Here is a 12,867-nt window from a genome sequence, read left to right as displayed (position 1 = left end):
ACCTTCCTTAACCTCTCTCATTCTGAAAACCTGTTGGTCAGTGGTATCGACTATCCCATATTATCTTGAAGTTTGAAGCACTGTGGAAACACAGCTTTTCAGCATTTTTCACAATAGTCACACAGTTAGTAAAGGGTAGAGTTGTAACTTGAACCCAGGATTTCTTATTAGACTTGGGAAAATTGAGTTTAAAAATAAAACTTTAAATCCTGAGGCTCTGACTCCCTTTCACATACCATTGCCACACAATGAAGGATAGAAAAAAAAAAAAACAAAAACAGTTTCTTGCTTCTCTGATTCATCCTCATCCAAAATCTACTCTGGGAATAGAATTATTGTCAAGGACAAAGACACCAAGTTATGTGATCTAGCCTTCCTCCCCTGTCTGACAGGGCCTGAGTCACAAGTCCCAGATTGTTATTGCCAAGTTAACTTTTCTCTTTGCTCTTTCTTTGAAGTAAAAATAATAATAGCTGCAAAAGCTAATTGCATTCTCAGGTTTTGTATTCTGCTTGCAAACTCCATATAAACAGTTTCTCTGTACCAAATGCTTTTGAAGCATATTCCCATCCAGTCAGCTAGCTTAAACTATGCACATTAAAGATTAAAATCAATCTCTACTCACCTCAGTTTCTTTAGTATTATACATTTGGGGGTCACCCAGTGAGATACAAGGAAATCAAGAAAAGAGGCCTGTGGAACTCCGGGGAGAGTCTTGGACTTGCTGGCTTTGTACACCCTTCGGGGGGGGGGGGGGCAGCTCCTAAGAAATTCTAGGTTCCCAGTGGAAACTAGGTTTGGATGCAACAAAGAGTCTCCACCAATAGATCCTTATTCAGCTGTAGTGACGAATTTGGTCTGAAACCTTCCAGAAATGAGTTTTCTGTTCTATTTGGGTACCAGCACATTTGGGTCCCCAGAAACAGGCTGACAAGCCATATAACTTTGCAAAGTGCCACTGGAACAACATGTGGCACTACTTGGTCTTGGCTGTCTTTGGGCACAACTTGGTCTTGTATGCCTTGGCACAACTTGACTTTTAGGGTGCCACTTGGTAAGAATTGATTGTGGAGTATTTTTAATTTTAAGGCAAGAAAATTCTTTTATGAACAAGGGTAATTTGGTTTCTCTAGTTTTAATCTGGAGTTTAGGAGCATGGTTTATTTCTGAAAAAAGGCTCAGTTTGGATATTTCTGTTTCTGGGAGGCAGAGACTGTTGAATTTAAATTTCCCCTTAAGGCACTTCTGAGATGTTAGGAACCTGTTCTTGCTCTTTATATTTTGATATATGGTGAAGTTGTCAGTCTGAAAATTCTTTTGTTTCTGGATAGTCCATGTCTGTGTCTTGTCTATCTTTGTTGTGTGTTGCTTAAGGAATCCTTTACACTGTAAATACCCTAAATCCCTTTCCTCAGCTCTGGATGCTATGTGAATGATGACTCCTTTATTGGATTTAATTACTTTACATTTAGTAAGTTTATATGGGACCAGCATACAATATCAATGGTGAGATAAATTAATCTTGTGTGAGGAGGAAAGTTCATAGAGCAAAAGAAGAGAATATGCTAAATCAGTTCAGTGAAATTTGTTATTTGAGATATCATAATAAGAGTAATTTTAAACTGAAGGGATATGCAAACTATAATCTCTTTGCACTGATTCTTAACAGAAGATTTAAGAATTGAAAACTTAAGGAAAAAATACAGAAAAACCTTGGCTGCTTTTAAAATCTGTTAGGAAAAAAAGAACAAAAACCTTTTCTGGTTACAGCTCTGAATTGGAGTGGGGGTTAAAAGAACACAAAATTGAAGTCAATTAAACAGGCAAAGCCTTCTGGAATTCCTCTTGATTATCAATTTGTTAAGCTCCCTTAAGAAAAAAAAAATGACCAAATGGTAATTCATTTTGCCTGGAACATTTAATTACGATTTAGGAAAAACTTATGTGACTCATCTAGTGACGTTTGGGGGCTGTGTATGTTTAAATTCTGAAATTGCGGGAGATAATTATTATTTACTGGTACATGATAAATTTGCTTATTCTAAATTTGTTTGAATATTGAAACATAACTATTGAAAAAAATTTAAAGCTGTATTTGATTTGATTTCGTTTAACAATAGGTTGTTAAAAACAAAGTTCTGATAACCTACTTGAAGAGGTCACAGATCATCTAATTAGGGAAAGTATGTTACCTTCTAAAATATATATTGGAGGGCAGCTAGGTGTGACAGTAGGTAGAGCACAGGCCCTGAAGTCAGGAGAATCTGAGTTCAAATCTGGCCTCAGAGACTTAATATTTCCTAGCTGTGTGAACCTGAACAAGTCATTTAGTCCCAATTGCCTCAGCAAAATAAATAAATAAAATAAAATATATATTGGGTAATTTGTAAACATTATGTAAACATCCCTTTAAAATTTTGTCAGCTCTGCTGGACATGTGTGTAGGTTCTATGAAGTTAAGGAGACTGAGTCAGGATAATTAGGGAAATTGAGTCAGGACAATAAAAGAGAACTGTGGCATAACATTCCACACTCTCTCTCTTTTGAATATTCAAATCATTGAATTAGGTCTTAGCACCATAACTTTTTCCAACCCTATGTAAAGCAAATAAACCAAAATAAAACTAGACAAAAAAGGTTTAGGTTTTGGGGTTCTCTCCAGAATTATCAAATGACTTCCTGGGAAATCCTCAGTTTCCCGTTACACTCAGATCCTTCCCCCCCCCCTTTTTTTTTTTTTAACATAGGAGGACTTCCCACTCACCAATTTCCACCATTTGTCTTGGAATCATTTATCACAGAACAGATTGACATTTGGCAGGCATAAAAATACAAAAATAAAGATGACATTCTAGGGAAAATGAGGCAGGATAATTTAGGGAAACTGAGGCACAACATTCCATACATTACCAGCTTCTAGATACCTAGGAGGTCTCAGAATCATCATTTTGGCCAGCCCTATGTAAAGCAAATAAACCAAAATAAAACTAGAAAAAGGCAAAGACTTATGGCAAGGACAAGTTTCTCCCTGATAACCCCAGAATTAATCAGTAATACATAGGTTCCTTGTTGCTAGCAGGTAGGTCCTTTACAGTTGGGGAGCATCTCAGCCAGAGATTCCAGTTTGAGATGGACAGTTCACTGTGAGTTAGGTCTGTGGTCATTTGTGTGTTTAACTCAGCCTCTGCTTATATAGGAAGTAGCAGTGCTCAGGACAGTCCTGCTGCCCATCTAAGAGGGCACCCCAAGTCTGTCAGGGACTCCAAAAGGGGGAAAAAGTGGGCCTGGAGTAGCTTCACCTGTCCCCTCTCAATAGAACAGGAGCTGCTACTAGGATACAGATTTCTGAGTAGTGTATGTACAGTTAGACCAAGGCAAGCAATCCTGAACTATTAAAGGTCTGATACCAAACTGCAAGGGCCTTTAAGAATGCTGAAATACTAATTAAGGAACTGAGGTTATAGGAGTGGAGAAACAGGTCGGAGAGACTGCCAGTTCCAAGATAGGTGTCTGATTTCTGTTTGTTTCTAAAAAAAGAATCCCCCAAACTGAGTCTGCCAGGGCAATTCCAATAGAATAAGGGATTTCAAAGTTAAAACATAACCAGCAAATCATAGTATAAGCAAGGAGTAAAAACGAAAAGAACTGTTAAAGGATTTCTAGGAAAATGCACCAGTTTCCCCAATTTTCCTGTCTCTTCCTCCCCCTTCCCCCTTTTTTTTCTCATAGAAAGGAATTACCACATATCAATCCCAAAAGTGAATTAAAGTCCCTATACATAACAGACTAGTACAGTAAGTTTCCTAAAATTCCCTCAAACATACAGCAATAGTTACACAGTTTTAACAAATCCATCCCAAATTTTAAACACATAGTAATAGATGACCCAATCAGGGTTCCTAAATTCCCCCATATCAGTCCATCAGGGGTAAGAAACAAAGCTTCACACTGAGCACTGGTGGAGACTCATTTCTTGAAGAGGAAAGGTGTGGTGTGGCCTGGTGTGCTGGCAATAAAAGCTGATCTAGGTCCCAGAATCAAGTCAATACCTGTAATTTGACCAAAATCTAGAACAATAACAAAAAAGAAATATAACAAATAAAGATTAGAACAGATTGATACAAAATGTGAAGAGGCCAGTATGAATTGGCCATAGCTTAATAGGTTTTCTTCACAGGACAGGCAAACGGCTGTCAGCTATAGTCCAATAGATAAAACGGCAGTTAGGCTTTTGTCCTTTCATTAGTTAGAAATCTTAAAAAAAAATTTGAATATCCAGACACAATGTCCAGTAACAGACAGATGATCAGACTAAATACTTATTTGCCCAAGTATTTAGGATACAATGGTTACATATAATCAGGTTGAAAACAGCAAAGGATGACATATAACCAGAGCGGGAATAGCAAGGTATGACATAATGGAATTGCATTAACAGTTTCTATTGACCATTGCTCTGATCATAGAAATCAGTAATAGGAGAAAAAAAATAAGGGACACAACTATAACATAACATAAGCAGTTAAAACTTAACTTTGAGCAAAACAAGATGAAATAACTTTAATTCATTTTTAGCCCAGTTAATTGTCCCACTAACTGTCAGAAGGTGGAGCTTTACAACTCCCAAATAGTATTAACTATAAGCCCAAGAAATTTTACTTCCAATAACAAATCCCTTTAACCAAAGTTTCAGATAAATCCTAAACAGATATTTACCATAACCTTATATTTATAATAGGAAGAATTTCTCAGTAAGTTCACTTCTTTTATATCTAAGTAGTATCTAAGTATAAGTGAACATTATACAAAAAAATCAATTCACTTTTAAAAATACCCAATACATAGACAAATATCCCAACTTACATATTGTCCATAATAGAAACATTTTCAAAAGGACAAAATCAAAAAAAAAAAAAAAAACCATTATTTTCAGAGGCTCTTTAAATGATCTCAGGCTGATCCAATACAAAACAATTAAAACTTAGATAGAATATCCTATACAGAATATACTAATACCACATAAAAGAATCCAAGCAGTTCTTAAAAATATTAAATTTTTAGAAATACTATAGCCTCATATTGATAACAGTAAAAAATTGTTTCAGTAAGTTAACAAGTTATCTTTCATATTTAACAGAAAAATTTTCAAAAGGACAAAGAAAAACTATTATTTTCAGAAGCCCTTTAAATGATGGGCATAACCTCAGGATACAATCAATTAAACTTATACAGAATACCCAATTCTACATAAAAGAATCTGAAAGATTCTTAAAATATCAATTAAACTTTCAGAAATAGCCCTATCAAATTATAGATCACATTTATGACCATATTCCTCAACCAAGAAATCAAAAGAAACAAATATTCAGTCAATTAACTTTAAAATGGGCCTATTCTTGAAATCATTTGCCAAAACCAAGTCTCTGCTGAAAGTGGCTGGAACACATTTAGTGGGGTGAGGGAAGGATTTCATGTGGCTGCTCTTCCCCCCACTCCAACTCCAAAGAGACAGGGGGACGGGAAGGTGAGCTAAACTGCGTTCCAGGTTAACTAGATGTTCCATTGCATTGTAGGTGAGTTTAATTGTCACCTTTGAAGACAAAACCCTACCCACCCAACCTTTTTTTTTTTTTAACCACATTTACCACATAAATTTTCCTTCTAGTCTCTCTTAAATCTTCTTCAAAACTATAGCTAAATGATTCCATAAAACTCACATGTCCAGCAGAGCTGGATTTAAAGCATAGCTTACAATGTTATAATATAGGTAACAAACTCTGAACCAAACTAAATACAGCTTTAAATTCCCAATAATATAAAACTGCTTTTGCTATCATATATCAATTGATGAATTTCACTAAACAGCCTAGGTTTTTTTTTTTTTTTCTCCCTCTGGCCCCACATGGCCATTATTCCTGATGGACTTTTCCTAAGCTCCAACTTTGGCCAGAGTTGGAACCTTCAGAAAAGTCAGACTCTTTTTGCTACATACTTTACCTAATTAGAGGCACATGACCCCTTGTAGGCAAGTTAACAGAACTTCACTTTAACAAGGTCATAAGATCTTATACTCAAAGATAACTAAATCTAGCCTGCATAGGCAACAGTAAAATTATTTTCCACAATTTTAAAACTGTCCAAAAGAATACTCAGAACAAATCTGGTATGCAAAGGCAATAGTAAAATTATTTCCCACAATTTCAGAATCATCCTAAAATCCCTAATCAAATATTTTCTCCAGCCTGAGTTTCAATCAGTTAAGGTTTTATTGCCCTTTACTCTAGCAGGCTCTGAAAACCTGTTCCAAAGTGGAAAAAAACATCAGCCAGTTTAAAAAATACTTACAAATTATTCCAACAAGTTAAAAGTTTAAAATCACAAGCAAATTTTATACTAAATATTGTTGTAACATTGAAATAACCAATTTCCCAATTTCTTAATCATTATTCTTGAAACTTTAGCAGAGCTCTTAACCAACAGAACAGACAGACAAGTCACACAGAACACAGAACACAGAACACACAGACATAGACTGCACAGTTATAACATTAAACGAAACATTTAACACAGAGACTGGGAGCTATCTGGAAACCTTAGAATAGCCCTGAGAGAAGTTGTTGCAACTCGAGAATCTTCCCTTTCATAATCCAAACAGAGCCTTTTAAAGCTTCCAAGCCCCAGTTTGGTGCATTTCTTTGCCTTCACAGAAAATGCCCAGAGGAAAGCTAGTTAGTACCAAAAAGTACTCAGAATCAGATAGTGCCACATAGCATCCTATTGATACTTCCCAGAGTTGTATGGCTCGTCAGCCCAACTTTTTCTGGGGACCCAGATTTGCTAGCAATCAGACCAGACAGAAAACTTACCCTGCAGTTGTTTCAAATCAGATTCTTCCTTGGCCAAATGGAGGTATCTGCAGTAGGTCTTGTCTCGACTGAGAAACTGTTCTCTTCCTGGAAACTCTGAAAAAAAATCCAGAGGGCCAGCCTTCCATAACAAAAGATCCAAGATCCTCAGCCGACCAGAGGCCCAAGGTGGAGACCCAAAAGTCGCTAATATCTAGTCCTGCTCTCATTTCCTAATGTCTTGGTGGAATCTCCAAAATGTAATGCTGAGAAACTGAGGCAAGATAGAAATTAGAGAATATTTAATAATTTATTTAAAAGGGAGAGATTTACTGGGACCAAATGGATGCATGATTTGGTCCCAGGGCTGAATGAAACTATCGTCTCCACGAATCCAGCAAACAATGTGAGTTCTCAATGACATATATACACGTGGCTCAGACATGGGGTAGACCAAAGCAGGGGCCGAGTCAGGGTGCTGAGAGTGGGAACAGAACTCTGACAGGGTGGGGTGAGCCGCTGGAGAAGGGGATGATATAATGGGAGGAGGCACCCCAGAGATGGGGAGAGGCATCTTGATAAGATGGTATCTGATATTCTGATAGTTTGGGATGGGGAGAGGCATTCTTATATTCTAAAATATAAGATCTTTTATCCTTATCAAATATTCTGATGATTAAGAGGGAGGGGTGATTTTTTAGGATTGAGCAGAACAATTAGAAACCAAGGCAGGGCAATTTAGAGAGACTGAGTCAGGACAATAAAAGAGAACTGTGGCATAACTTTATTATTAATAATAATTACTTCTGTGTAAGTCACTTAACTTTTTTCTGTTTCAGTTTTCTCATTTACAGAAATATTAGCTATTACTATTAATAGATATCATTATTGTCATTTTATTGTTGTGAAAACTGAGGCAGAGAATGATTCAGAAATTTACTTGGGCCACACAATGAATAAATATCTGAGATAGGGCTTGAGCTCATGTCTTCTGACATTGCTATCTAACTACCTAACAAAATCCCTAATTACATCATATATTTATTTCAGAGATGATCAAAATATTATAAAGGATAAGAAAATGATTCTTATTTTCAAAAGAGCCAGTGCTTCTTCTTTCTTATGCTCTGTGAAACGTGTGATCTCAGTACCTTTGGCTGTAGTAAAAAACAGCTCCTAGTATTCTCCTCACTTAATCATCAGCCAGTCCATAAACACTTCCAATAATCCAGGCAGACAATTTTATCATCTTAGTTCCTAGCCTGGGAGAAAGTTCTTGAATTTGTTACCTAAGGAATAATACTTAAAAGAGATTTGATTTCACATTTCAGAATATAGCTTGCAGGCTTTTTTTTTTTTTTTTTTTTTTGGTCTTTCCTTTTTATGCCAGTTTTCTTTCAGTAAAGTGCAGTCTTCCCTACCAGCTGTTAGCCTCTTGGCTGCTTGGTTGTCAGCTTGTCCACTACCCTGTCAACCTAGTAGCTGTTCATTTGAGCAGATTTTCTCTGTTATCTAGCAATGGCTTGGAGATCCTTTTAGATTCAGAGCATTCAAACATCTTGACAATGCTGCTGGCATTTTGTGGGCCTCTGCAATTAACTGATTATTAGAAGCTTAGTCTCTTTTCAAGGCAGTGGAAGTTTTGCACAACATGCATAGTAGATCTAAAGTGCATGTACAGTTTTGTCTTCCCCATTGGTGTAGAGGAGCTTCCTAATTAGTAACATTTTTCTAAGAAATAACAATGGCAATTAAAAAAAAAAAAAACCTAGAGTCCTGGGGTGGGAAGAGTGGAAACAAAGTAATTGAGCTTTCTAGTCCTTTCTTAAATGAAACCTGGAAGCCTCGATTATGTTGTGTATGTTTATTTAGGTAAAACCTCCAGAGAATACTGAATAGGAAATTATTTAATTTCTCTGTGGAATTTTTGTTCTATGCCCCTCCTTTTTTTAATATATAGATACCAGGGCAGTCAAATGGCACAGTGGATAGAGCACCATCCGTGAAGTCAGGAGGACCTGAGTTCAAATCTGGCTACTTAACACTTCCTAGCTGTGTCACCCTAGGCAAGTCACTTAACCCCAATTGCCTCAACAATTACACACACACACACACACACACACACACAAAGATACCTTTCAGAATGAAGCAACCCACAAGCACATAATTACCAGTGTAGGAAAAAAGTAAAAGAAAAAAAGTAGGGTAATTCTAAGAGAAAGACATTTTTCCCCATCTTGAATAGTACAAAGCACCCAAATCCAAGGTTGTGTACATTGACTTCAATCTCTCCCACACTAGAAAGTGGTGATATCATGTCTTTGAGGAAAAGTGGATAGGATCAAGCACCAGCAACAGATAAACTGAAAGCACTACAAAACAAAAATATTTCATAAGAATATTATAAAGAAATGGGGCCAATTTGATATGATGCATTTATCTCCAAAGAGCATTCTTTTCCAGTTTTCCAGGATGACATTAGTAATCATGCAGATTGTCGGATCATAAAAAAATCATAAGTTTATTGGATTGGTAGATTGTCAAGAATCTAGTGATAGTATACTTGTACTTCAACCAAAAAAATTTTTTTTTGATAAATTACTTCCTGGTATTCTTGTGAGCAAGATGGAATAAGATATGCATTGAAAAAAGTCATATATTCATACAGATTTGCAAGAAACATCAGAAGCCATCCATTTCATAGTATGCTCTTTACTAGGAGTTCACAATTAAAAATATGGGAGAGACCACTAATTTAAACTTGAGTTTTCTTAGAAAGCATCATAAGATTCTGAGTTGAATCATGGCTAGAATTCTGCATCAGGAGTTGGCAATTCAACTTGAGCTTCTGACACTAGCTTAGCTGTGTGATACTAGGCAACTCATTTAACTTTGGTCTGCCTCAATTTCATTAAAATAAGCATGATAATAGCAGCCACTTTTGAGGATTGTTGTGAAGATCATATGTAGTTTATTTATACAATATATTTATAAATCATTGTCTGTTCCTTTCATCCTTTCCCTTTCACGTATATAGAATGTTAATATTAAATGCCAAACAGATCTCTCTTTGATCTATTCTGTTTCTTTTAAACAAGCTCTAACCTTCAAAAACCATATTCTAGACTCCTAGGAGCCTAATTCCTTGAAGTTTCATTGATACCTATGAAGTTGAATTTGTTTCCTCAAAAAACTTTTATTCATCTTGAGTATCTCCAGAGACAGAAGATGAAAGTTCAAGCTCTGTGTATCTTTTGTGTATCAGTCATTACTTTTGTGATCTTGAGCAAGCCACTTCTCTCTGGGCCTTAGTTCTTCATTTGTAAAATATAGAAGCTGATAGAGTACCAGCCCTGAAGTCAGGAGGACCTGAGTTCAAATCTGACCTCAGACACTTGATACCCCTGAGCAAGTCCTTTAATCCCAATTGCCTCAGCAAAACAAAACAAAAAATAGAGAGAGGCTGGATTAGATTAGGGTTTCTTCAATTTTTTTTCACTTATGCTCTTTTTTTGCCTGAGAAATTTTGTGTCCCTGAATATATAGCTATATAAAATAGGTATACAAATCAAACATTCACTGATAATAAATCATAATTTCATGACCTCCACAGTTATATGACCTCATATGAGATTGCAAACTACAGTATAAGAAACTGGGAATTAGGTCAATTCTAAACCCCCTTCCAGTTTTTAATCTATGATTCTATGAACTCCCAATAACAACAACAAAGACAAAACTCACCACCCATAAATACTCCATAAACATTGAGATCGTGATATTGAAGAAAATCCCAAGTAAGTAAGTAGAAAAATACAATAGAGAACACTTAATGAAACCTAGAGAGGAGAGAGTATCCAGGAGGAGATGGTGGTTTATACCATAATATACTTTGTCTTGTATCTAAGCAGATGTACACAGACAACATACATACATACAGGCTATTTCCCCCTCTCCTCCATCTTTTTTACATTTAAAAATTGTATTTGCAAAATTTCAGGTAAATATACTTATCAGCATTTCACAGGTATAAAACTGCATCATTTTTATACTTTAATCTATAATCCAGAATCCTGGGTTCTCAGATACCCTGGTTCTCTCTCTTCCTAGCAAGCTCTTAATCCCCAAATTTGCCTTTTTACCTGAACCTTCTATTTTTAATCAATTGGAGTAAGTGATAAATATATAATCCTCCCTGGTTTTATAGTTATATATATATATATATATATGTATTTATACACATACACATACATACAAATACATACTCTTGTAATGTTTTCAGTTTCCTGTCTAGGGTTTTATAATGTGTAAGAAGAATTCCTGCCAAGTTTTCTTTGACAACATCAATTGTAATTTTATGAATTGCAAAGCCATTAGATTTGATGAATCTTGGAAACTATCTAGTATGTCCTGAAGTAAGATCTGATAAAATAGAAGATTGCCTAATTTGTCACTTCAAGGAATATTTGTCTTCATGTCCTTTCGCAGAGAGTCATTACCTATTGCTCATCTCTTCTTTTCTGATAATGCCTTGTGTGGATCAAGTTGATTATTTCTTAGTTATTTCATCTTGTTTTGCTCAAAGTTAAGTTTTAACTGCTTATGTTATGTTATAGTTGTGTCCCTTATTTTTTCTCCTATTACTGATTTCTATGATCAGAGCAATGGTCAATAGAAACTGTTAATGCAATTCCATTATGTCATACCTTGCTATTCCCGCTCTGGTTATATGTCATCCTTTGCTGTTTTCAACCTGATTATATGTAACCATTGTATCCTAAATACTTGGGCAAATAAGTATTTAGTCTGATCATCTGTCTGTTACTGGACATTGTGTCTGGATATTCAAATTTTTTTTAAGGTTTCTAACTAATGAAAGGACAAAAGCTTAATTGCCGTTTTATCTATTGGACTATAGCTGACAGCCGTTTGCCTGTCCTGTGAAGAAAACCTATTAAGCTATGGCCAATTCATACTGGCCTCTTCACATTTTGTATCAATCTGTTCTAATCTTTATTTGTTATATTTCTTTTTTGTTATTGTTCTAGATTTTGGTCAAATTACAGGTATTGACTTGATTCTGGGACCTAGATCAGCTTTTATTGCCAGCACACCAGGCCACACCACACCTTTCCTCTTCAAGAAATGAGTCTCCACCAGTGCTCAGCGTGAAGCAGTTCTGAATGAGGCTTTGTTTCTTACCCCCTGATGGACTGATATGGGGGAATTTAGGAACCCTGATTGGGTCATCTATTACTATGTGTTTAAAATTTGGATGTTATGGGCCAGAAGAAACAAGGCACTAAGGAGAACTGATAAAAACAATGCTTGTGTTCATACCTTTAGAGAACTCATATAAGCAAGAAGTATTTAAGTACTCATAGGAGTTCACACATTTGGGAGATTTCAGGGTTTAGTATGAGATATCTGAATTCACATCTCTCTTGATCCCTCTCTGGGAGGGGAGGAGTAAAGCTTTGGGAGATGATATATAAGAAGAAGACTCAGTCTGAATTCCCATTCAGCTGAAAAGATTCAGAATGGAGGAGCGTCAGTTCAGAAGAAGCCACGAGTTGGAGTTGAGCTTAGAGTCAAGAGAGTTACTTCGGAACATTGACTGGGGTAGGAGAGGAGCACTCTGGGAAGAAGCCCACAAACCCTCTCTCCGAGGCAAGAGAGATTCATTGTATCTTCCACTTCGTTGCTGGCTGGAGGCTGAAGGACAAACTTTTGGATTTGGAGACATTTCGAGGGAGCTCTTGGTACCAAGCAGAAAGATAGCCCACTAAGAAAACTTACCGGGCATATTGGAGACAATAAAAGATCAGAACTTTTATCACCTGGTTGCGTTTTGAGGTGATTATTACTTTCAACTGCAAGTAAGGCTGCCTCCAGAAAACTTCCCCGAGAAACCTACTTTCTCCCAGAGAGAACCATTATATTAAGGAAGAAGAACACCACATTGTAAACCTTCAAATACAATGTAAATGCCAGTAGTTATCATTAATGTTGTTACAATGAT

This window comes from Antechinus flavipes, chromosome 1 (genome assembly GCF_016432865.1).
Source record: "Antechinus flavipes isolate AdamAnt ecotype Samford, QLD, Australia chromosome 1, AdamAnt_v2, whole genome shotgun sequence".
In the NCBI taxonomy this organism is placed as follows: Eukaryota; Metazoa; Chordata; class Mammalia; order Dasyuromorphia; family Dasyuridae; genus Antechinus; species Antechinus flavipes.
Note: the sequence above shows the minus strand (reverse complement) of the source record.